Raw genomic sequence first — 21,696 nt, 5'->3', positions numbered from 1 at the left:
TTAACCACACTGGGTCACACACTGGAGTCCCCGTGAGCCCTCGTGGGCCAGGGCAATCCAAGGACAGTAATGAATGCCCACAGACCCTTCACTTCTCAGTGATACCTTGTCACTCCAAACCACAGGTGGAGTAGCTCTGCTCAGGCTCAGGGCCTCAAATGCTCTGCTGTGTAAGGACCAGCACTGCTCCAGAAAAGCTCTGTGTAAAGTCATTCTGGGTACACTCAGCAGTATTTGTGAGCTGTCTGTGTGAGAAGTTTTGTTCACAAACATCCCTCTTGCTTAGTCTGATGCTCTTAAGCACTGTTTCGATCAAAAGCACATCAGAGGCCTCAGTCAGACAGGGCTGGATAAACAGAATCCATCCATCCATCCACAACGGAGACTGTGTAAATTGCCCTTTCCCCATCTTGGAGTCTGGAGTGCAGACAGATGTTCTTTTCTTCCAGAAAGTGAGGTTATGAAATCCTTAGATGACATTGCCTCCTCTTGCCTGTTTGACCAATGGCCGGTCAGAGTGACAGAGGTAACAGGGCATTGAATACATCTCTCTCGGCAATCAGGCTCATGGGAGCTGTGTAAGCCAAGTTCTGCAGGCTGCAGAATGTCTGTACCCTGTGCATACCTGTTGGAAAGCCCTGCTTTTTAGCCATCCCTTCACATTTTATAGGTGGTGGGTAACAGGGCTGATGATAGCATGGCACAGAGTGTCCCTAGAGAAAACTGGGCCGACTAGTGTAAAACATTCTTCTTCATTTCCCTGACACAGTCGTGGCATTAATGCCCAAGTTTCTGTGAAGAACATCTGGCGTCATTATTAATGCAGATATTTAAATGTTGGGTTTTTTTCAGGGATACTCCAAAATTTCTTTTTTGACTTCCACCCTCAGCTTAAGTGATTAAAAGGTTGGGACATCTCAGATGTCTACAGTTCCCTGAATGTAGGGAAGGAGCTGATAAAGGCAAAGCTAAGCTCAAAACAGGGGCTGAGATGTGAAGGGGCCAACACAGAAAACTCCCTGCACATACTTTCTGCTGGAGATTTATGGAAGAGTCTCTGAACTCCTCCATCTGACCATTTGACCAATGGACATGTTCTTGTGATGCCCAGCCTCACCTTTTCACCCACAAGACCTGCACTGTTGTCACTGGGTAAATTGCTAATATAGGGGCAATCCAGTTTCCTGCTCTGCCTGGCACCCTTGGAGTCCCCCACTCTCTCTCTGCTCCACAGAGCCAGGGCACAAGCACCACTCCTGCCTGGGGACACTGTGACACCTGCACCACAGAGAGACTGCTGAGGCATCTCCTGCTGGTGCCCATCTGCCCGGTAACCCTGTTTATTGGCTTTCCCTGTGCAGCACAGTGCCTCTGTCCTTACAGTGCAGTGCACACCAATAACATGTACTGTGATTCTTTAATTCAGTACCTGTTTGGGCTGAGATCAGCCTGACACAGCACCAGGTTGATGAGATGGATGAATACATTTGACATTGGCTTTGGCATGAAGGAAGGCTGTGTCCCACACATGGAAGCACCAACAATTCACTGGAAGCAGATCCATTTGGACACAGCCTGAACAAGGAAAGTAGGATTCCTTTTTCTTTCACCAGGACAAAGCAAACCCCATCCTTTTGAACACCCTAGCAGCTGTGTCCTGACCTGGTGAGGCAGGCAGAGGGGGACTGCCCATCATGCTGAGGCATCCCCAATCCTGTTACACTAAGCTAAATTGAAGATCTAAATTGGTCATCCTTTTTGGGGCCTGGCATCATAATTGGTGGAGTATGACCTTTGGAGTATCAGGAGAAGAAGGGTTCAGGAAATGGGTTAATTACAGTGCTTCTCTTTGGAGAGATTTCTAGGAGGCTGATGCCATTACCTTTCAGCTGCACTTGAGCTCCTGCTGCTTTGCAGGGCTCATGAACAAAGCCATGGAGAATGTCCCTGCCACGAGCAGCACGATCTATTTGTGAGGAGAGACACAAAAGGACACATGTTCATATACACCTGTCAAACATGCACCTGTGATACACTCACACAAGTCTGGTTGCACACAAGAGCACCAGACATGAACACATGTAGGAACACACCCTACTGTGAACTCTTCTGAGGACACCAGGAGACAGCCACAGCAGGGCTGGAGCCTTGTGGGGAAGGGCAAGGCCCCAGGCAAGCTCATGGCATTGTTTGTGTACTCACAGACTGCTCAGAGAGTGGACAAGTCAAAACAAGCCAGAAGTTTTTCCTGAGGGCAGAGTTAGGTAGGATGGGGTCAGACCCTGCACACGTATGGGGAGACAACAACAAATCACCATCAGGGTGAACTGAGGAGGGAGGGATAGGGAAGGACATGGCCTATCCTTATGCATGGGAGTCCTGGGCATCCAGCAGCAGACTGGATTTTTGAGGAGGCAATACAAAAGGCCCAGGGAATCACAGACTGGTAAACCTCATCTCTCTGTGCCTGGGGAGATCATGGGGCAGATCCTCATGAAAGCAACTCTAAGTCATATTTGGGACAAGGAAGTGATCCAAAACAGCCAGCAAGGCTTCTCCTAGGGCAAGTCTGAGCAATCTTTAATGATGGAGTGACTGAAACAGTCAGCAAGGTAAGACTGGCCAGTGTCATCTACCTAAACTTGTGTCAGGCCTTCCACATAGTCCACACAACATCCTTATCTCCAAATTGGAGAGATGGTGTTGTGGGTTGACCCTGGCTGGATACCAGGCACCCACCAAAGCCACTCTATCACTCTCCTCTACAGGAGGACAAGGGAGAGAAAAATATAACAATGGTTCATGAGTTGAGATAAGGACAGGAAGACATCTCTTAGCAAATACTCAGGCAAAACAGACTCAACTAAGGCATATTGATTGAATTTATTACCAACAAAATCAGAGGAGGATAATGAGAGGTAAAATAAGTCTTGTAAAAAAGCCCCAAAAAACCAAACATCTTCCCCCTACCTCCTCTTCCTTCCCAGCTTTACCTCCTCCTTCCCCCCAGCAGAGCAGGGAGACAGGAATGGGGCTTATGGTCAATTCATCACAGGTTGTTCCTGCTGCTGCTCAGGGAGAGGAGTGGGAATCCTTCCTCTGCTCCAGGGTGGGGTCACTCCTGTCCATTAACTTCTCCAAAATGAGTCCTCCCCACAGCCTCTGGTTCCCCACAAACTGCTACAATGTGGGTCACTCTTCCACAGAGTCAGTCCTTCAGGAACCCTTACAGGGTCACAATCATTCCAGCAAACCTTCTCCACATGGGCTCATCTCTCCACAGGTCCCTCCCAGGACTCTACTCCAGCACAGGCTTCCTCCAGGGTCATTGCCTTCTCTCAGACATCCTCCTGCTCTGGTGTCAGCTCCTCCAAGGGCTGCAGGTGCATCTCTGCACCCCCATGCCCTCTGTAGGCTGCAGGGGCACAGCTGCCTCACCGTGGGCTTCACCATGGGCTGCAGTGGAATCTCAGCTCTGGAGCCTGGAGCAGCTCCTGCTCCTCCTTCTCCACTGACTTTGGTGTCTGCAGAGCTGTTTTCTCTCATGTATTCTAACTCTGCTCTTCCCTGGCCACAACTACACCTGTGCAATAATTTTTTTCCTTCTTTTGTGTGTTATTCCTGAGGTGTCACTTCCACCTCTGATGGGCTCAGCCTTGGCCAGCTATGGGTCTTTCCTGGAGCCAGCTGGCTTTGGCTCTGCTGGACAGCAAAGAAGCTTCCAGCAACTTCTCACAGAAGCCCTGTAACCCTTCTGCTACCCAAAAAAGGCCATACAAACTCAATACACATGGATTTGAAGGGTGTACTGTTGTGAATATGAAAATGGCTGGATAGACACAGCTTTGGTCTGTGGCTCTATGACCACATGGAGTCAGGGCAAAGAGGGGCATGTCTCAAGGCTCTGTCTTGAGACTTTTTTGTATCTTTTTCAATCACAGGGATATTAGATCAAGTGTCCCCTTGGCATGTTTGCAGATGACACAAAGCTGAGCAGTACAGCTGACACTACAGGAGATTTCCATCCAGAGAGACCTGGAGAAACTTGAGAAGTGGGCCCATAAGAACCTGATGAAGTCTACGAAGTTCAAGTGCATGGTGCAGCACCTGCATCAGGAAATCCCAGACATGAGTTCAGATTGGGAGATGAACTCATTGAAAGCAGACCTGTGAAGAAGAACTTGGGGGTTCTGGTGGATGAAGATCTGGACATGAGCCAACAGTTTGCATTTGCAGCCCAGAAAGCCAGCTGCATCCTGGGCTGCATTACAGAAGGCATGACTGGCAGGTTGAGGGCAGTGATTCTCCTCATCTGCTCTGATCTTGTGACACCCCACCTGGGTTCAGACATGGAGTCTTCAGCACAAGAAAGATATGGACCTGTTAGAACAGATCTGAAGGAGGCCACAAAGATGCTCAGGGGGCTGAAGCAACTCTCCTATGAAGAGAGGCTGAGAGAGTTGGGGTTGTTCCACATGGAGAAGAAAAGGCTTTGAGGAAACCTCATTGAGGCCTGTCAGAATGTGAAGGGGGCTCACAAAAACATTGATGCTGACTTTTTACACAGGCACATACTTATAGTTCGAAGTGGAATGGTTTCCCTAAAAGAGGAAAGATGCAGATCAGATGTTAGGAACAAATTCCTTACTCAAATGGTGGTGAGGCAATGAAACTTCTCACAGAAGCTGTGGCTGCCACATCCCTGGAAGTATTCAAGGCCAGCCTGGCTGGGGCTTGGAACAACTTTATCTAGTGAGTGTCACTGCTTTTTTTTATGAAGAAGTTCAATCCAGACCAAGCCATTCTATGATTCTATGATTCTATGATTCTATGATTTTATGATTCTATGATTCTATAATTCTATGATTCTATGATTCTATGATTCTATGATTCTATGATTCTATGAGTGTTGCAGCTTCTTCCTGAAAACAACACTTCAAACAGTCCCAGAAGAGTGATCAGGATAGCATCACTTGCCTGGTCTGGGCCCATGCAGTACATAAACTGAGTCTTCTGCCTGCACTGCTGCATTCCTGCCTTAGAAATCCTGGGGCCTTTAATCCCAGGGATCAGAAGAAGCCTTCATTGGGGAACGAGCATGGAACAAACCTGGAAATGAAAAGGCAGCAATGCAGGAAATAAAAACACAGCCCATATCATTAGGTGTGCTGGTTTGCATTCAAGATGAGCTTGCTGGGAAATTGTTACCTCTGCAAAGACTGCCCCTGGTCCTGTGGCAGTGAAGGGCAGGTATAAAAGGCAGCCCAAGTCTCTGCTCTCTCATCCACTTCTCTTGCTTCCTTCAGCTTGGGAACCAGGTGAGTCTGAAGCCCTTTCTCTTTCTCTTCCAAAGTGAGATCTCCACATGGTGGACATCTCAAATTGGCTTCCTCATGTCTGGGGATTGGAGCATTTGGTCATGAGAGGGGAAAGCGGGGAGGAGGCTGGCATAGAGAGAGGCTGGTGACAGTGGTGCCTTTTGGTTTATGAGCTGGGAGAGAACTTCCTGAGTCAGGCTGCTCTTTGCAGGGCTCCTGGCCCAGTCTCCAGCTTCCCACTCATGATGGTCTTGGCTCTTTTGTGATGGGATAACCCACCCAGCCTTGTGCTCTGTTTTCTCTCTGCTCTCTTTTCCAGGTGCACCTGTGGCCTCAAGTCATGTCCTGCAACACCCAGTGCCGTCCCTGCCAGCCCTGTGGTCCCACCCCGCTGGCCAACAGCTGCAATGAGTGCTGTGTCAGGCAGTGCCAGAGCTCCACCGTTGTGATTGAGCCGCCTGCTGTGGTGGTGACCCTGCCCGGCCCCATCCTCAGCTCCTTCCCACAGAACACCGTGGTGGGATCGTCTACCTCGGCTGCTGTTGGCAACATCCTCAGCTCTGACGGAGTGCCCATCAACTCTGGGGGCTTTGACATCTCCTGCATCACCAGGCGCTATGGTGGCAACAGATGTCGTCCTTGCTAAAGATGCTCGGAAAGCCCCAACAAGACATCTTGAGGAACTCATAACATGGCATTGGGCAGAGGATCTAGGTTTTGGGTGCTGTTTGCAGGATAGCTGACCGAACTTGCCTTTCTCTCCCTTTTCATTTTTTGCATTGGTTCCTATGTGCTGCAATGTTCCCCAAAGGCCAGCTTGGTAGGGACCATTTGGTTTCTCCCCTTTGTGGGACAGGTAGACTGACATTATGCAGGAACTACTCCAGAGCCAAGGAGTGCAGACTCTCTGCTGCCCTTGGTGCTGCCTGTGCTGCTGGCCTCTGCTTTCAGTGGCTTTGTTTCCTTCTTTCATTTCATTAAAGTTCTGCTGCATTCAATTCTGTGTCTCTGTGGTTCTTCCTTTGGTTGCTCTTCTGAATGCCAAAGCAGAAAGGTGTTGTTTAGTCATGGAAGTCAGTGAGGGCATAAGGAGACCCTTCTCCATTCACAGAGGAATGGAATTTTGGGGCTTCATGGAGGGGAAACTATTAAGGGTAAAATCTCTTGGAGCTCAGGAAGACATCCTCTGGCTGCTCTGCTTCCAGACACCATCAAGCCTCGTGTTGACGTGTCTTTGCCCACAAATGCCTAGGAAGTTGGGAGACCTTGAAGCAATAGTAGCCCCATGATCTCCTGAGGGTGTTCTTGTTAGTATGATCAGAGCTCCAGTGGGGTTGTTGGTGAGAGGGTCCTGGACATAATTTCCCCTGCAGAATAACGGGAGTTGGAATGCAGTGAACAACCTTTGCATTTGACCATGGTTTCTACTCCATCTTCCTCTCCCCTTCATGACTCAAAAAAAGTGAGGACAAATACCCGTTGACCACTTTCTTTTCCCAAATCCATGGTCCTTTAGATCAGAACATGTTGAACCTGAGGTCTCAGCCTCTGCCTGGCACAGCACCAGGCTGATGGACTGCACTGGCACATTTGGCATTGGCTTGAACAGGAGGCAGAGATGCATCTCACACCAGACAGCACTGACACTGCAGTGCAAGGAAACTCACTTGAGCATAGCCTGGACGAAGCTGGCAGGACTTGTTAGCCTTTCTGCTGTCCATAAAGTAAGCCTCATCCTTTTGAAATCCCTAGATCTTGCGAGAGCTGTGTCCTGACCTGGAGAAGCAGGGAATGAGGACTGCAAGCCATGTTTAGACATTCCTAATATTGTTTACAGTGAATTAAACTAAGAATCCAAACTGGTATGAAATCATCGTAATTTGGTCCAGGAATCATCAGCAGCAGAGTGTGAGCTTTGAAGCAGTAGGAGAAGGAGGATTGAAGGTAGAGAAGACTGCATTTCAGTGCCTGTGGTGAGGATAATTCTTTGCCAGGTTTGTTCTGTTATTGCTCAGCTACACACAAGTTCCTTTAGACTCTGGGTGCTCTGTGGAGCTTATTGGCAGAGCAGTGGAGCATGTTAATGCCATAAGTAGAGCAATCTCTCATGAGGAGGGATGGACATACACACACTTAAGCATGTCAGAAAGGAATCATGCACAAATTTTTGCACCTATGTATATTCAGACAGTCCCAGCTGCACACAAGTGCACATGAGACAAGAACATGCAAAGTCACAGCCAGCACAGCTTCATGAGAGGGAACACCTGCTTGTCAGATCTGATTTCCTTTTATGACAAGGTAACTCACCTGTTTATCAAGGGAAGGCAGTTGATATAATCTTTTTGGACTGCAGTGAAGCTTTTGATACTGTTGATACTGTTTTGATACTCCGCCAGGATCCTTCTGGACAAAATGTCTGGCCCACACCTGGATAAACACCTCATGTGATGGGTGAGCAACTGGCTCATGGGTCAGGCACAAAGCATGACGGTGACTGGGGTGACATCAGACTGGTGACCTGTTACTGTTGGGGCTCTGTAGTGCTTCATTTTTAGCCCAGTGCTCTTCATCATCTACATAAATGACAGGAATGCAGGACTGGAAGGGAAACTAAGCAAGTTCATGTATGATACAAAACAAGGAGGAGCTGTCAACTCCCTCAAAAGTAGGGACACCCTGCAGAGAGACTTGAACAAATTAGAGGGCTGGGCAATCCCAACCATATGTTTCACAAGGACAAGTGCCAGATTCTCCATCTGGAATGGGGCAACCCTGGAGGTACTTGGGGACCAAGAGGCTGAAAAGCAGTGTCATGGAAAGGGATCTGGGGCTCCTGCTTGATGGCAAGTTGGATATGAGCCAGCAGCCCTGGCAGCCAGGAGGCCCAATAGTGTCCTGGGGAGCATCAGGTCCAGCATTGCCAGCTGAGAAAGGGAGGGGATTGTCCCACTCTGCTCAGCACTGGAGTGGACTCACCCTAAGTTCAGTTGTGGGCAACACAATTTAGAAGGAGACATTAAGCTATTGGAGTGCGTTCAAAGGAGGCCACAAGGATTGGGAAGGGCCTTGAGGGAAAGCTTTATGAGGAGCATCTGAGGTCACTTGGTCTGTTCAGCATGGGGAGGAAGAGATTGAGGTCAGACCTCATTTCAGTCTACCATTTCCTTGGGAGGGGAAGAGGATGGGAAGGCACTCATCTCTGCTCTGTGGTGACGGGACTAAAAAGAATAGTCTGAAGTTATGTCAGAAGAAGTTTTGGTTGGATATCAGAAAAACATTCTTTGTCCAGAGGGTGGTCAGGTACTGGACTAGGTTCCCCAGGGCAGTGGGCACAGCATGAAGCCTGACAGAGTTCAACAAAAATTTAAACATTTTCAGGCACACAGGCTGACTCTTGGCAGTGTCCTGTGCAAGGCTACGAGTTGGACTTGATGATCTTGTGGGTCCCTTCCAACTCAGCATATTCCATGATTCTGTGAAAGAATGAACCATGGCCTCTGCTGTGGACATGTGGTGATGATGGAGCCTTCAGGAGAGGAACCAGGCCCAGACATGGGCTGCTTCTCTCTAGAAGAGAAGGAGGAGCAGAATTTTTCTGGGTTCATTGTTAGGCAGGACAGCACAAAATCCAGGAGCTGAGTCATTCCTTCCAAACAGGGCCACCGAAGATCCCCACAGCCGTGATCCAGACTGACAATTTGCTTTGACTACACTCGGCCAAGCTGATGTGTTTTGATCCAGAATTGCTTGAACCTCTCATCTTGACAAGCAAAAAACCCCAAAAAAACAACCAAACAAAAAAACCCAAAAAAAGTGTTCATTGGAGAAATGTGCCTGAAATAAAAATAAAACAGGACATAAAAACACAGCCATTCAGGAAGCCAAGCCACAGCCCATAGCATTAAATGGTATGGTTTGCATTTCAAATGCAATATTTTGCATTCAAGATGAGTCTGACAGAAAATAACTCTGGGCAGCGGCTGCATAGGAGCTGGTAGCTCTTTTGGACCCTGGCAGGATAAGGCCAAGGAGCCCTCACACACCTCTGCAGAGCCTCCACCTCCTGGCCCTGCATGTAATTTGGCTCACTCCTGATGTGGTGCTTCTCATTTATCCTGATATTTTTTTTCCTCCTTCCAAGTGCTGCTTGTGCCCCAAGACATGTCCTGTGTACAGCAGTGCCAGCCTTGCAGCCCCACCCCACTGGCCAACAGCTGCAATGAGTGATAGGGTTTTGAGAAAAGCTCAGGGAACTACATGAAGACCTTTTATTAAGATAGAAAACAAGCAGAAACCCCCCCAGACCTTTTTCACAGGATCCAACTACGAGGCTTGGGTGAGTCTCTGATTGATTCCTGCCAGCCCTTGGTGCTGTGCAGAGCACACAGAGAGGAGAATGGACAAGTGTTCCCTGCACAGCACATGAGAAATACTTTCCTGCCCTGGGATGCACAGGGAAACCTGTTCCAAAGCAGGGTTTTTTTCACCACCCCTTCTTTCTTCTCAAGCCGCTGACATAAAGGCCTGAAGGTCTCTGGGTGCACCAGGGAAATTGTCCTCCAAGAGAAGAGCTCACTTTTCCCCAAGATTATCCCTGCACAGACACCTCCCCTCTGTCCCTCCCCTGGGTTGTTGCACAGCCGGGGACGCTCCCTGCACCGGGGTGTCTGTCACAGCACAGAGGTACAAGGCAGTGTCGGAGAGCTGCACTTCCTCCACCTTCAGGACACTGTATTTCCCCGTGGTGTTCAGGTGCGTGGTGATCCGGCCGCTGTGCTTGGGGCCAGAGCCTGCTTGATAGGAGAGCAGCTGTGGGGCTTGGCCTTGCCGCAGCTCGTACCAGGACAAGGCATAAAAGTTACTGGTCTGGTAGGAACAAGGTAAATAGAAGGTGCTCTCTCCTCTCCTCTGAGTTGTCATTGCTGGGTGACAGTGATCTGACAATGGTGCTTGGAAGAAAATGTGATTCTGCAGGGAAAAGCTCTGAGATACTAAACAAGGGGATGCAAAGTAGCAGCAGAAAAGGCTCCCTTGTTGTGGAGGCCAGGGAACCGGCCAATTCAGAGATCCTGGCTCTCCCTTGGAGGGATTCTCCCTAGGTGAGGCACTTTGCTCTCAGAGAGAGAAAAGTGTCACTCACAGGGGTCCTTGAGTTATGTTAATATGTTACACCCCATTGGTTTCCCTCCCTATCAATCCACCCTGATACATGTATCCAAGTTTCCCCCTCCCCTCTCCTTACCTATAAATACCCTGGTTTTTTTCCCCAGTTCCAGGAGCTGATGTCAGTGGCTCCCTTCACTGAGGGCCTTGCTTTAATAAAGGCTACTTCTCAGTGGAATGCCATACAGAGCTCAAGTCTCTCTTCCTGCATTGCCTGCTGACCGCCGCTGAGCAGAGACCACTCGCTGGGCTGAGGATGTACCAGTGCTCCTGAGCGGTCCTTTTGGACGGCTTCTTCAGGGTTGTCGCGGCACCCCTGCCATCAACACCGCCACAACACCTTTTTGTTTCTTGTTCTGTGCTACAGCCACATTTATGGGAACAGCAAGGGTGGGGGATGTTTGGGCAACAGGTTTGAGACCTCAGCTCAGCAGGTGTCCCACAGCAAAATAATGCCATTTACCTCCCATAGGGAACCCCAGAGAGAATCAGATCTTCCATATCTAATATCATGTTGCCCAGAGTCTCCAGGGAACAGCCTGTAGTCCCTGGTCCTTCTGTGCTGCCTCCAGGACACCTGGAGGGACCTGTGCAATGTTTAATCCTGCTCCTCGTTTCTTGTCCTTTTGGAAGTCTCCAAGGTTTAGGGAGAGAAAAAAAGCAAGCCCTGGCACTGCAAACATGCAGGAGGAGTGGATAGTCAGGGCATGCTGCACAACACACGCCAGCTAGAGGAGAGACTGGGACACCCTAAGAATGAGTGGGATGAGAGACTTTTGTGTCCCTGCATCAACTATCAAAGGTCCTGTCTGTTTGGGTGGAAAGGTAAGAAAATGTTTACCTCAGAGAGAGAAAGAACTTCTGCAATACTTTTTCTTCTGTGAAAGACTAGGCTGAGACAGATCAGAAGGAAGAGGCAGAAGTGATGGAGGATTGGAGGAAGAAAAATGAGCAAGGATTCTGAGATGATGAGGAGAAGAGATAGTTTTCCTCTCACTCACTATTTTTAAATTTTCAAGCAGTAACAGCATCTAGACAAAACAGACAAAACCCAACACATTAACTAATATTTCCCATAATTTGACCATAATTCAAGATATAATTCAATACTTCGATCAGGTAGACATTGATGGACAGGTTATATCCATCCATACATGGGAGAAACGCTGTGATTTAATACTGAAGCTATAAGTCATTTGCAGAAACTCAACAAAAGTAATTTACCAGACTGTATCCTGAGTATATGACTGGCACCAATCCTAACTTGTGAATTCCCTCAGCTCTACATGTCTGGAAAGCTTTGCCTGCTTGTATTGAGGGAGTGCATCAGATCTGCTTGTGCTCTTGTGGGAGCCATGGACCCCAGACTAGGTAAAGGAGTGGAAGAGAAGAAGAGATAAAGCTGTGGACTAGATGAAGGAATTCTTGTTTTCCTTCACAGCTATTGATGTCTCCCTCATGGCCTTTAGCTGCTGAATAGTTAGGGGTAACTTTGTCCCCTCCAAGGAAAAGGGCAGGAATAAAAATCCATTGCAGGGAATCCCATTCTTTGCTTCCTCCACCAATTTTCCATGAGTGGACTGGAAGATTTGCTTGAGAAAAAGGAGGACTTCGAGGCCCAGGCTTGGATGCGAAACAACTTTATTGAGTGTAAAGAAAAAAAGAAGGTGGCTCACAGAAAGTATCAGGTGCTGCCACTAAGACACAGTGGAGCTCCTGCAGAGCGTGCATCTGCTTGCCCAAAAGAGTGACGAAGGGTCATGTGTCTCCAATAGACTGGCTTAAGGAGACATAGACAGCAAAGAAGAGGAAAAAAAGAGTGCAAGAAGGGAACAATGGCCTGATGCTATAGAGGCAATGTCCAGAAGCTCTATCTCCTGCCCAGAACTACATCCTGAGGTATTGGAAATTCTTGCCTGAGGATGTTGCCAGAAGCAGATTTAGCAGGGACGACATCTGTTGCCACCGTAGCAGTTGGTGATGCAGGAGATGTCAAAGCCCCCGGAGCTGATGGGCACTCCACCACAGCTGAGGATGTTGCCAACGGCAGCAGAGGTGGAGGATCCCACGGCGGTGTTCTGTGGGAAGGAGCTGAGGATGGGGCCGGGCAGGGTCACCAGCACAGCAGGCGGCTCAATGACGACATGGGAGCTCTGGCACTGCCTGACACAGCACTCATTGCAGCTGCTGGCCAGCGGGCAGGGGCCGCAGGGCTGGCAGCAAGGGTCACAGGGCTTGCAGCAGGACATGGCTCGGGGTCACAGGTGCACCTGGCGCAGAGGGCAGGCAGAAGAAGAAAGTGGGGACACATGAGGAGCAGCACTGCACCCAAACACCCTGCAGCCAAGGCTGCCTACAGTGCAGTGCCCAGCTCAAAGCCCAGGAGCCCCTCTCATCCAAGTGCCAGCCTCTCTCTGTCTGCACGAGACCTTGTCTCCCCTGCCCTCTCCCAGCAGAAGCAGCTCCCAGCCCTGTGCTACAAGAGCCCCTCTTAGTTGAGACCTACAGCCAGGAAAGGACTGCTCTTGAAGCAGCAGGAGCAGGAGCAAGATCTTCCCACTCACCTGAGGATTCCTGAGGAGAAGGAGGTGAGAGAAGTGGATGAGAGAGCAGAGACTTGGGCTGCCTTTTATAGCAATCCTGCCCTGCCTCAGGCCCAGAGGCAGCTTTGTGGAAGTCATAATTTTCTGACCAGCTCATGTCAAATGCGAACTATCCCAGCTAATGGTAGGGGCTGTGTCCTGGTTTCCTGCTCCACTGCCTTTTCATTTCCTGGCTTCTCCCACATGCTTTCCTATATGAAGATCTCATTCTGTAACTGCTGGGATGAGAGGCTCAAGGATTTCTGTGGCAGAAGTCTCAGATCAAGGGCTGTTGGCATTCCTTGTGCATGGGTGATGTTCGCTTGGGTAATTTCTGAGCGGTTTGTTTTTGTCCAGGTTGTCAGGAAATGGTCATCCCCTTTGTGCTTCTTGCCCACACACCCAAGGACAGCCACGTGAGGGGACATGACAGCGCTTCTTCCACCCTGCCCTTTCTTACCACCTGTTCTCTGTGTCTCCCCAGGCCAGTCTTGGGATATTTTGCTCTCTCTCCCTCTGTATGGCAGGCAGATGGACACCCTACAGGAGCTCCACTGCATCTTAGTGACTGCCCCTGGTGTTCTCCTTTTCTTCCTTAGACTCATTAAAGTTGTGCTTTCATGCCTTGGCCTCCAAGTTCTCCTTTTTTTTTCTGTGGCAACTCTTCAAATCTTCTCACGTACAAAGTTAAGAATGGCAGAGGGTGGGAGTCCCAGCAGTGGATTTTCCTCCGTGCACTTTCTCTTGGAGCTAATGAAGACATCCTTGGCTACTGCACAGAGGCCACCAGTGAAACCACAAGTTCAAAGAGTGGCAGCAGTGGGGATGTGAGACAGAAATTCCTTTGCCTTCCACCTTGAGCAATGCTCTAATCCATGTGACCCCCTGGATATCCATGGCCTCTTGCATGCAGAAAAGAAACTCTGCAAGGCACTGCGGGGCTCAGAAAAACAACTCAGGTACAGCGTGTCCCATGAAGCCTATGAGGTTCCACACATGCTCCTCCCCTCAGTTCAAGACAGAGACATGGTCTTTCTCCATCTTACTGGCCCCTGTGCACATCTTGCTATGTACAGAAACCAAGGCTTCACCTTGCTCATGCTGAGACCCAAGCACTGGTCTCAGTTGCCAGTTGACTCAAATAATCTCCAGGTCCTCTTTACTCAGTGTGTGACCCTCATGAACAGACCCTCCATGTTGATCCTTGCATTGAAAAACCCTCAGTGCTCTTGGTAGATCCCATTTAATCACTTAAATACTCTGATAAAGTCCTCCCCAAGAGTCCTGCTCTCCAGGGAGAAAAGGCTACATTCCTTCAGTCTTTCCTCATAGCAAAGGTTCTCCAACTCTTTGATTTTCTTTGGCACACACAATGGGATGGGAGCAGCTGCTGGATCAGGATCAGCAGAGACCATGTGAGGGATTGAGTGATGGCTTTCCTGGGTGCAGGTGGGCCAGTCAGCAGAACCACCTGGGTGAAGACAACCACAAACCAAATTTACATACGACCAGGGCTTGCAGGAGGCGATGGTTTTCCTGGTGACAAGGAAAGTCTCCATCAGCTTTGATGCAGCAGTGGAGGAGTGACAGATCTTCAAAAAAGAAACATGATGAGGAAGAACGAATGCAGTAAGGTCTGCAGGTACTATTGCTCCATGCAGGGAGAATGAGAAGGCCATTCTTCACCAGGCTTAGAAGATACATGGAGAAGAAAAAGTTCATGGTATGTGTGGTGTTTCCTGGTTGCACTGACCTTTTGATTGTCTCATTATTATGAGATGTCTAGTTCAAATGCCCAAACCTCCTGATAGCTGCACAGTAACAGAATCATGAAAATGCCTTCAAGATCATCAAGTCCAACCATAAACATAACACTGCCCACTCAACCACTAACCCATGTTCCTATGTGCCACATCTACACTCCTCCAGGAGCAGTGACTCAACCACCTCCCTCAACAGTGTGTTCCAATGCTTGCTAATCCTTTCAGGGAAGACTTTTTCCCTAATATCCAATCTAAACCTTCCCTGGTGCAACTTGAGGCCAAATTCCCCTGTCCTATCACTTGTTACTTGGGAACAGAGACTGACACACAGCCTCCTTCCAGGTAGTGTTAGAGCAATAAACTTTCCCCTTGGCCTCCTTTTCTCCAGACAAAATAAATCCAGTTCTCTCTATAAGGTAGATCATAGGTAGAGGTTTTATCACATGTCATTGGGAAGAGAACAGTGATTGAGATCTGCCATGGTTTGTGCCCAAGGGAGCTAATGTTAAAGTGGGACACTAACTGAACTGAGCATTCCTCCACAGCAATTAATTCATTCATGAAAACATGAAATTAATTTACCATATTGTCAAGTTAAGCTGTTGCTTTGTCTTCAGGGAAGCAAGCCTGATGTAGGAAGGGATGGAAATCTGTCCCTTCTGTGTTTGACAAATTCCTGAGGCAAGGCTGGGTCACCTTTACAGACAGCAGAGATGATCCATAGAGAGCATAAGGACCTTGGTGGACTTTGAGACCTGGGCCTACGCAAAACTCATGGAGTACAAGAAGATTGTGTGAAAGGTTCTGCATCTGGATTCAGGGCAGGGCCAAGGAAAAATACAGCATGGTATTTAGAGAGATGTACCCTGAGGAGAAGGACCCTGGCTTTTGGTGCAGAAGAAGCATCACATGACCAGGAAATGTGTGTTTGCAGCCCAAAAAACTGTGTTTGCAGCCAAAAGAAATAAATTTGACCAGCAGGCTGAGGGAAGCTATAGTTCCTCTCATGAGACCCCACCTGAAGTACTGCTTCCAGCTTGAGGACCCCCAATATAAAAGGCCTATAGGAAGGGTATGGAGCTGCTGGAAAAGGTCCATAAGAGGCCTGCTAAGATGATGAGAGAGCCATAACACCTCTGCTACAAAGACAGGTTCAGAGAGTTGGGGTTGTTCATCCCAGAAAAGAAAAGACTGGAGAGATTTTATAGCTCCTTCCAGTACCTAAAGAAAGCTAGGGGGCTCCTTTATGGAAGTATGTAGTGATAAGATAAAGGGGAATGGCTTTAAACTGAAAAAAAATAGTTTAAAATTAAATATTAGGAAGAATTTATTTACTGTGATGGTGGTGAGGCTCTGGAAGAGGTTATCCAGAGAAGCTGTGGCTGCCCCTTCCCTGAAAGGAAACGGTCATGTTAGACAGAATTTGAATCAACCCGGTCTAGTAGAAGGTGACTCTGTCCATAGCAGGGTGTTGGAACTAAGCTGTATTTAAGGTCCTTTCAAACACAAAGCATTTTATGAAAATATTTTATCTTATCACAGCTGAAATGGGAAGTGTAATGTCATCCCGGGGTTCAGGAGAGTATCAAATGTATGGTGAATGTTCTCTCATCACATTCTTATTTTTCCTGAAGCAATAACCCCAGTCTCCCACAGGAAAGGGGTCACTGTAGCATGCCGCTCCTCTGAGCTCCCACCTCTCCTGTAGCCTGGAGGTCATGGGGAACAGCCTTTGGTGCTTGAACCGCAGAAATTTGGAACTACAAAGACAGTTGACATTTTCTGCACTGTCTTTTCTGGAAAACATGAAGAGTGTTTGGTCTGGGAGAGAGGGGCAGTGAGGGATGGAAGGCTGGGAAAAGAAAAACTGTAAACCTGACACTTGACAACCTGTAAAACTGACTACCTGGTTTCCAGGACTAACTGATATCACCGCCCATTGTCCTCTGAGGGCAAAAACAGTGGGAGAATGAGGATGTTCCTGCTGAAACAGATAGGAAGCAGAAGACAACTTTGAATTTTCTCAAGAAAAATGGTATTACTAGTCGTGCTTAGAGATTTAAAAGAAATACTCTAAAAATAGAGACATCCAATGTCCTTGGTAGGTATCTCAGAAAATTAAACACACGGAGGTTATTATGGTGATTTCCTTAATGTTAGCATCATCAGATGATGTCTGGATGAGGTCCCACAACAACAACCAGGGTTCAACAAATTCTAGCAATCACCATGTGTGCTCACAGAGATGAGACAGATCCCAGGTCAAGTTGGGAAGTTACATGCGTATCAAAGTCCAGATTCAGTGCAATGGGGTCCTGGTCAGATACAGGCACAGATGTGTCACAGCTAGAGATCTAACTCAGATTACAAGCACGAGGACCTCATCTTGAAAGCTGCCCCAATAGGAAGAGGAGGTGGTTCTGGCTGAAGCCTCCCAGCAGAACTGCCTGGCAGATTCCAGCAAGGCCATCAGAGGGAAGGGAGAAGCACTCAGCTATGCAACTCTTATGATGGCTTGGTCCAGCTGTCCTACATACCTCAGCAGAGCAACACCTGAACGTAGGTCAGGTCCAAGACCCATTTGCTGGGAGGTCTCAGCACTGCCTCACTCAGCACTGGGCTGCTGAACTATAGAAGTGCATCAGGCACTGGCCTGGACACGGGGACCCTGTGTCCCTTCCCCGTCACGAGCAACATTATACCAGAAGGGATCTATTAGGGATTTATATCCTGAAGGAGTGGACAGACATTCTTGGCGTTCTATCTAAACATAAAGCAAAAAATGGAGGGTGCAGGAGGCACAGGCTGCATTTCAGTTCTCTGGACACTTCTCTGCAAGGCTGAAGACAGCACTGTTCAGCTGTAAATTGTCTCCTTCTGGCAACACTGTGGGGCTTAAGGACACAACAAGGGAGAGTCCTCCACCATGATCTGCACATACTTTCAGGACAAAGACCTCACAAGCCCACACTGACATGTGTGCTCTGCATGGAACCCTCACACTGGCAGAACAGACTCAAGTGCACCACCAAAAGACAGAGGACCTACAGAGAGTGCACAGAGATGACATGAGATGACATGAGGCCAATGAGACTGCACAATTTTTCTGAGTACTTTTAGGACGGCACTAGAGTGAAATACACCCAACAGAAGCCCACCTGAGTATAACACTGAGTATTGATGACAGAGTGATGAAGGAATCAAAAGAAAAAATGTGTCATGTCACACGCAGACCTTGGGCATGTGGACAGGAAGCATGAGAGCAGGACTGATTTCTGGCCACCAAAGGAGTCCAGAGGAATGAGACAGGTACAAATCACCTGCTTGCATAGGATACCAACAGCCCTTGATCTAAACCTTCTTTGTCCACTGATGTCTTCCTGCCCTGAAATCCTTGATGCTGTCATCCTGGCACTTTGAGAAATGACCCTTCATATAGGAAAGCATGTGGCAGAGGCCAGGAAATGACAAGGCAGCAGTGCAGGAAACCAGGACAAAGCCCCTACCATTAGCTGGGATCTGGTCAGAAAATTATGCCTTCCACAAAGGTGCCTCTGGGCCTGAGGTAGTGCAGGACTGCTATAAAAGGCAGCCCAAGTTTCTGCTCTCTCATCCGCTTCTCTCACCTCCTTCTCCTCAGGAATCGTCAGGTGAGTGGGAAACCTCTTCTCCTCCTCCTGCATCAAGAGCAGCTCTTTCCTGGCTGTAGGTCTCAGCTGAGACGGGATTTGGGAGCACAGGGCTGGGAGCTGCTTCTGCTGGGAGAGGGCAGGGGAGACAAGGTCTCGTGCAGACAGAGAGAGGCTGGCACTTGGCTGAGGTGGCTCCTGGGCTTTGAGCTGGGCACTGCAATGTGGGCCAGGAGCTGCCTTGGCTGCAGGGTGTTTGGGTGCAGTGCTGCTTCTCATGTGTCCCCACTTTCTCCTTCTGCCTGCCCTCTGCACCAGGTGCACCTGTGACCCCGAGCCATGTCCTGCTGCCGGCCCTGCGACCCTTGCTGCCAGCCCTGCGGCCCCTGCCCGCTGGCCAGCAGCTGCAATGAGTGCTGTGTCAGGCAGTGCCAGAGCTCCCATGTCGTCATTGAGCCGCCTGCTGTGCTGGTGACCCTGCCCGGCCCCGTCCTCAGCTCCTTCCCACAGAACACCGCCGTGGGATCCTCCACCTCTGCTGCCGTTGGCAACATCCTCAGCTGTGGTGGAGTGCCCATCAGCTCTGGGGGCTTTGACATCTCCTGCATCACCAACTGCTTTGGTGGCAGCAGATGTCGTCCCTGCTAAATCTGCTGGCAACATCCTCAGGCAAGAACCTCCATGACCTCACAACGTGGTTCTGGGCAGAACATGATTCTGGTCAGGAAACAGAGCTTTTGGACATTCTATTTACAGCTTTAGGATGATGTTTCTTTCTCCTACTATTCCATCTTCTTTCTGTGCTGTCCATTTGTCCCCAGGCCAGCCCAGGGGAGCCTGTTGCCGTCCCTTCCTCTTTAAGGTAGACAGATGGTCACCCTGGAGGAGCTTCACTGCATCTTAGGGGCTGCTTCTGCTGCTTTCTGTGAGCTATGTCCTCTTCTTTAGACTCAATAAAATACTTTTGCATCCAAGCCTTGGCCTCTGAGTCATCCTTCATTTTCTGGCAAACCTTTCATATTGCTTAGGGAAAATGGTGGAGAAAGAACAGGGTTCAATTCCCTTAAAGCTGACAAAGTCATCCCTGGGTATGCCAGCCAGTAGACAAGATCATCAGGAGAACCATGGCTCCAAAGTTTGGCAACAGCTGTGAAGGGAAACAACAATGTCTGGGTACAGCCTACAAGCTCACCTTTTCCTTCCCCTTCCCTCCATTGCCTGGTCTACAGTCCATGGCAAGCACACGAGCACAAGTAGATTGGATACACTCCCTCAGCACAGGTAGGACCCAGCTGGTATCCAGACATGCAGAGCTGAGGTAATTCACAATCAGCCATACTTGGCTGATACTCATTTACATACTCATTTACCACTTGCAGTGGTAAATGACTTTCATCTGAATATGTCTTCTGGCTTTATTATAAATTTGTAACAATTCTCACGTGTATGAATGTATGTAATCTGTCCATCAGGTTCTTCCTGTGATGCCTTGAGAGGCTGACCTTGAACAGAGGCTAGACAGAGTTAAAGAATAAAGTAGGTATTCATTAAAAGGCATTAATGGATACATGTTGGGCAGTACGAGAGTCTGGCCAGGGCTATACTGAAGAGGAACCCAAAATAGTCACAAAACTGATGACCGGTCACGAGGTCTCATACTGTCATAAATTTTGGTCCTTTGCATATTGGGATTAATTGTCCAATTACAGCTTCAGATTATAAAGTCCCATCCTTCTTGTTTTCCCTCTACAGTCCACTGTTGTCTATGCTTTTGGGCCTGAAACTTGTAACAGTTGTCCTTGGTCTCAAGCTGAAAAAGGATTGTTTTGTCTCCTTATTCTGTGAAGAGAGCTTAATAACACTTAATATGAAGCTCAGAACTACACACCTGGGCAGCACATAATCTGAAAAATATGAAAGCTAAAACTTAAGGCATCACCTGGATGAGGCCTTTGACCAAACCAGTGCTCACTGCTGCTGGGTCAACCTTTGGCTGGCAGTCCACGCTCACTTTGTGACCTCACTCCTGTGTTTGCACCATACTGTGTTGTACTTGTCTCCAGGAGAGAGAACAAGGACGCTTGTTGCAAAAATGGGCTGCCTACCTCTGTATGGCCTCTTCTTCAGCCACAGCCTGTTTTTTCTCACAGTGCCTTCTTATCAACAGTCCTTGGTTGGCTCCATGGATATCTGGTTATTGGTGTTTGAGACATCATCTTAGCATTTTATCATCTTATCACCGGTGGCTCAAACATCAGTATGGACTTGGACTGAAAAAGGAGAACTAGAGAGAGAGAGAAAGGAGAAAAGCTCTATAAGCTGTCTCTGAATTTGGAGGTTAGTATCTTTACAATCCCCTACATTTTAATATACAATCTTATTACAAAAATAAAAGACAAAAATATTAACATCAGAAGGACAATCACAGGGTACAATGTGTTATTAGGAGCTTCAGTTGCTCTTGGTGACTACCCAGTTTAAATGTCTGTCGTGGTTTTAAACCAGTAACTAAAAAACTACTTATTTTTTTGTTGTGAGATATGGATTAAAACAAGAGCAAAACAGGCTTAAGACTTAAAAGGAATAAAGACAGTTTATTAACAAACTACAAGAATGAGAATACCAGAATAAACTTTCAGAAAACCCCCTTATCTTCTACATCTTAATTATTTCTCTGTACACATGACAACATAGAGACAAATAACTTTAGGACTTTGGTGGTTAAAAACAGTCTTAATTCTTGCTACAGTCTTTCATCAGTCTTTGTAGAGAAACAGAAGTCTCTTTCTGTTAGCTTACGGAGTTTCTCACGAGAAAACTATTTTTCATCATAGTTTTCTATTTCTCTAATGCCAGCTGCCCGGAAATCTGTCATTAGATCTTCTCCTCCCATTTCACATCTCCAAGGTGTGTATGGGTCACAGAGTTTAGGAATCTTATTTTTAAGGATAAGTTATTCAAAGGCAGAAGTCTTCTTCATTTGTCTCTGTGAGCCTTCCTGGAAAACAGTTTTCTCTTTGCCCCCAAAGCTTCAAAATCTTCACTCAACTCAATTCCAGCAACTCACAGTATCACAAGCACACTCTCTCTCTCTCTTCTGCTCAAAAGTTACACTTTGAATATCTCATTCCTCCTAATACTCTTATCATGAATTAAAGGAGTCTTTTTATACTATTATTGTCCATCTCCATAGCTTTAACAGAAAGATATTTCAGCTGTAAAGCATCTCCTTATTCTC

At 48.0% G+C, this 21,696-nt stretch overlaps 3 pseudogenes across 5 annotated transcripts; 2 read left to right on the top strand and 1 right to left on the bottom strand.

Annotated features, from left to right (window-relative positions):
* The first annotated feature begins 5,637 nt into the window (after positions 1 to 5,637).
* LOC111945188 (feather keratin Cos1-1/Cos1-3/Cos2-1 pseudogene) lies at positions 5,638 to 5,964 on the top strand (annotated as a pseudogene).
* Positions 5,965 to 9,036: 3,072 nt separating this feature from the next.
* LOC111945192 (feather keratin Cos1-1/Cos1-3/Cos2-1 pseudogene) lies at positions 9,037 to 20,653 on the bottom strand (annotated as a pseudogene). 4 transcript variants are annotated; one of them, XR_015279482.1, is made up of 2 exons: positions 11,326 to 11,436; positions 9,037 to 9,155 (listed from the first exon to the last, which is right to left on the bottom strand). The product of XR_015279482.1 is annotated as a feather keratin Cos1-1/Cos1-3/Cos2-1 pseudogene, transcript variant X4 (transcript). The 4 variants fall into 4 exon arrangements; XR_015279480.1 differs by lacking the exon at positions 11,326 to 11,436 and adding an exon at positions 20,564 to 20,653 and having other exon boundaries at positions 9,046 to 9,155; XR_015279481.1 differs by lacking the exon at positions 9,037 to 9,155 and adding an exon at positions 20,564 to 20,637 and having other exon boundaries at positions 11,400 to 11,515.
* Positions 16,299 to 19,133, top strand: LOC147649153 (feather keratin Cos2-2 pseudogene; annotated as a pseudogene). The gene has a single exon (XR_015279483.1). The product of XR_015279483.1 is annotated as a feather keratin Cos2-2 pseudogene (transcript).
* Positions 20,654 to 21,696: the final 1,043 nt, after the last annotated feature.

This window comes from Cyanistes caeruleus, chromosome 27 (assembly GCF_971803275.1).
Source record: "Cyanistes caeruleus chromosome 27, bCyaCae1.hap1.1, whole genome shotgun sequence".
NCBI classification, from domain to species: Eukaryota; Metazoa; Chordata; class Aves; order Passeriformes; family Paridae; genus Cyanistes; species Cyanistes caeruleus.
The sequence above is the reverse complement of the archived record's forward strand: the minus strand, read 5'-3'. Positions and strand labels throughout refer to the sequence as shown.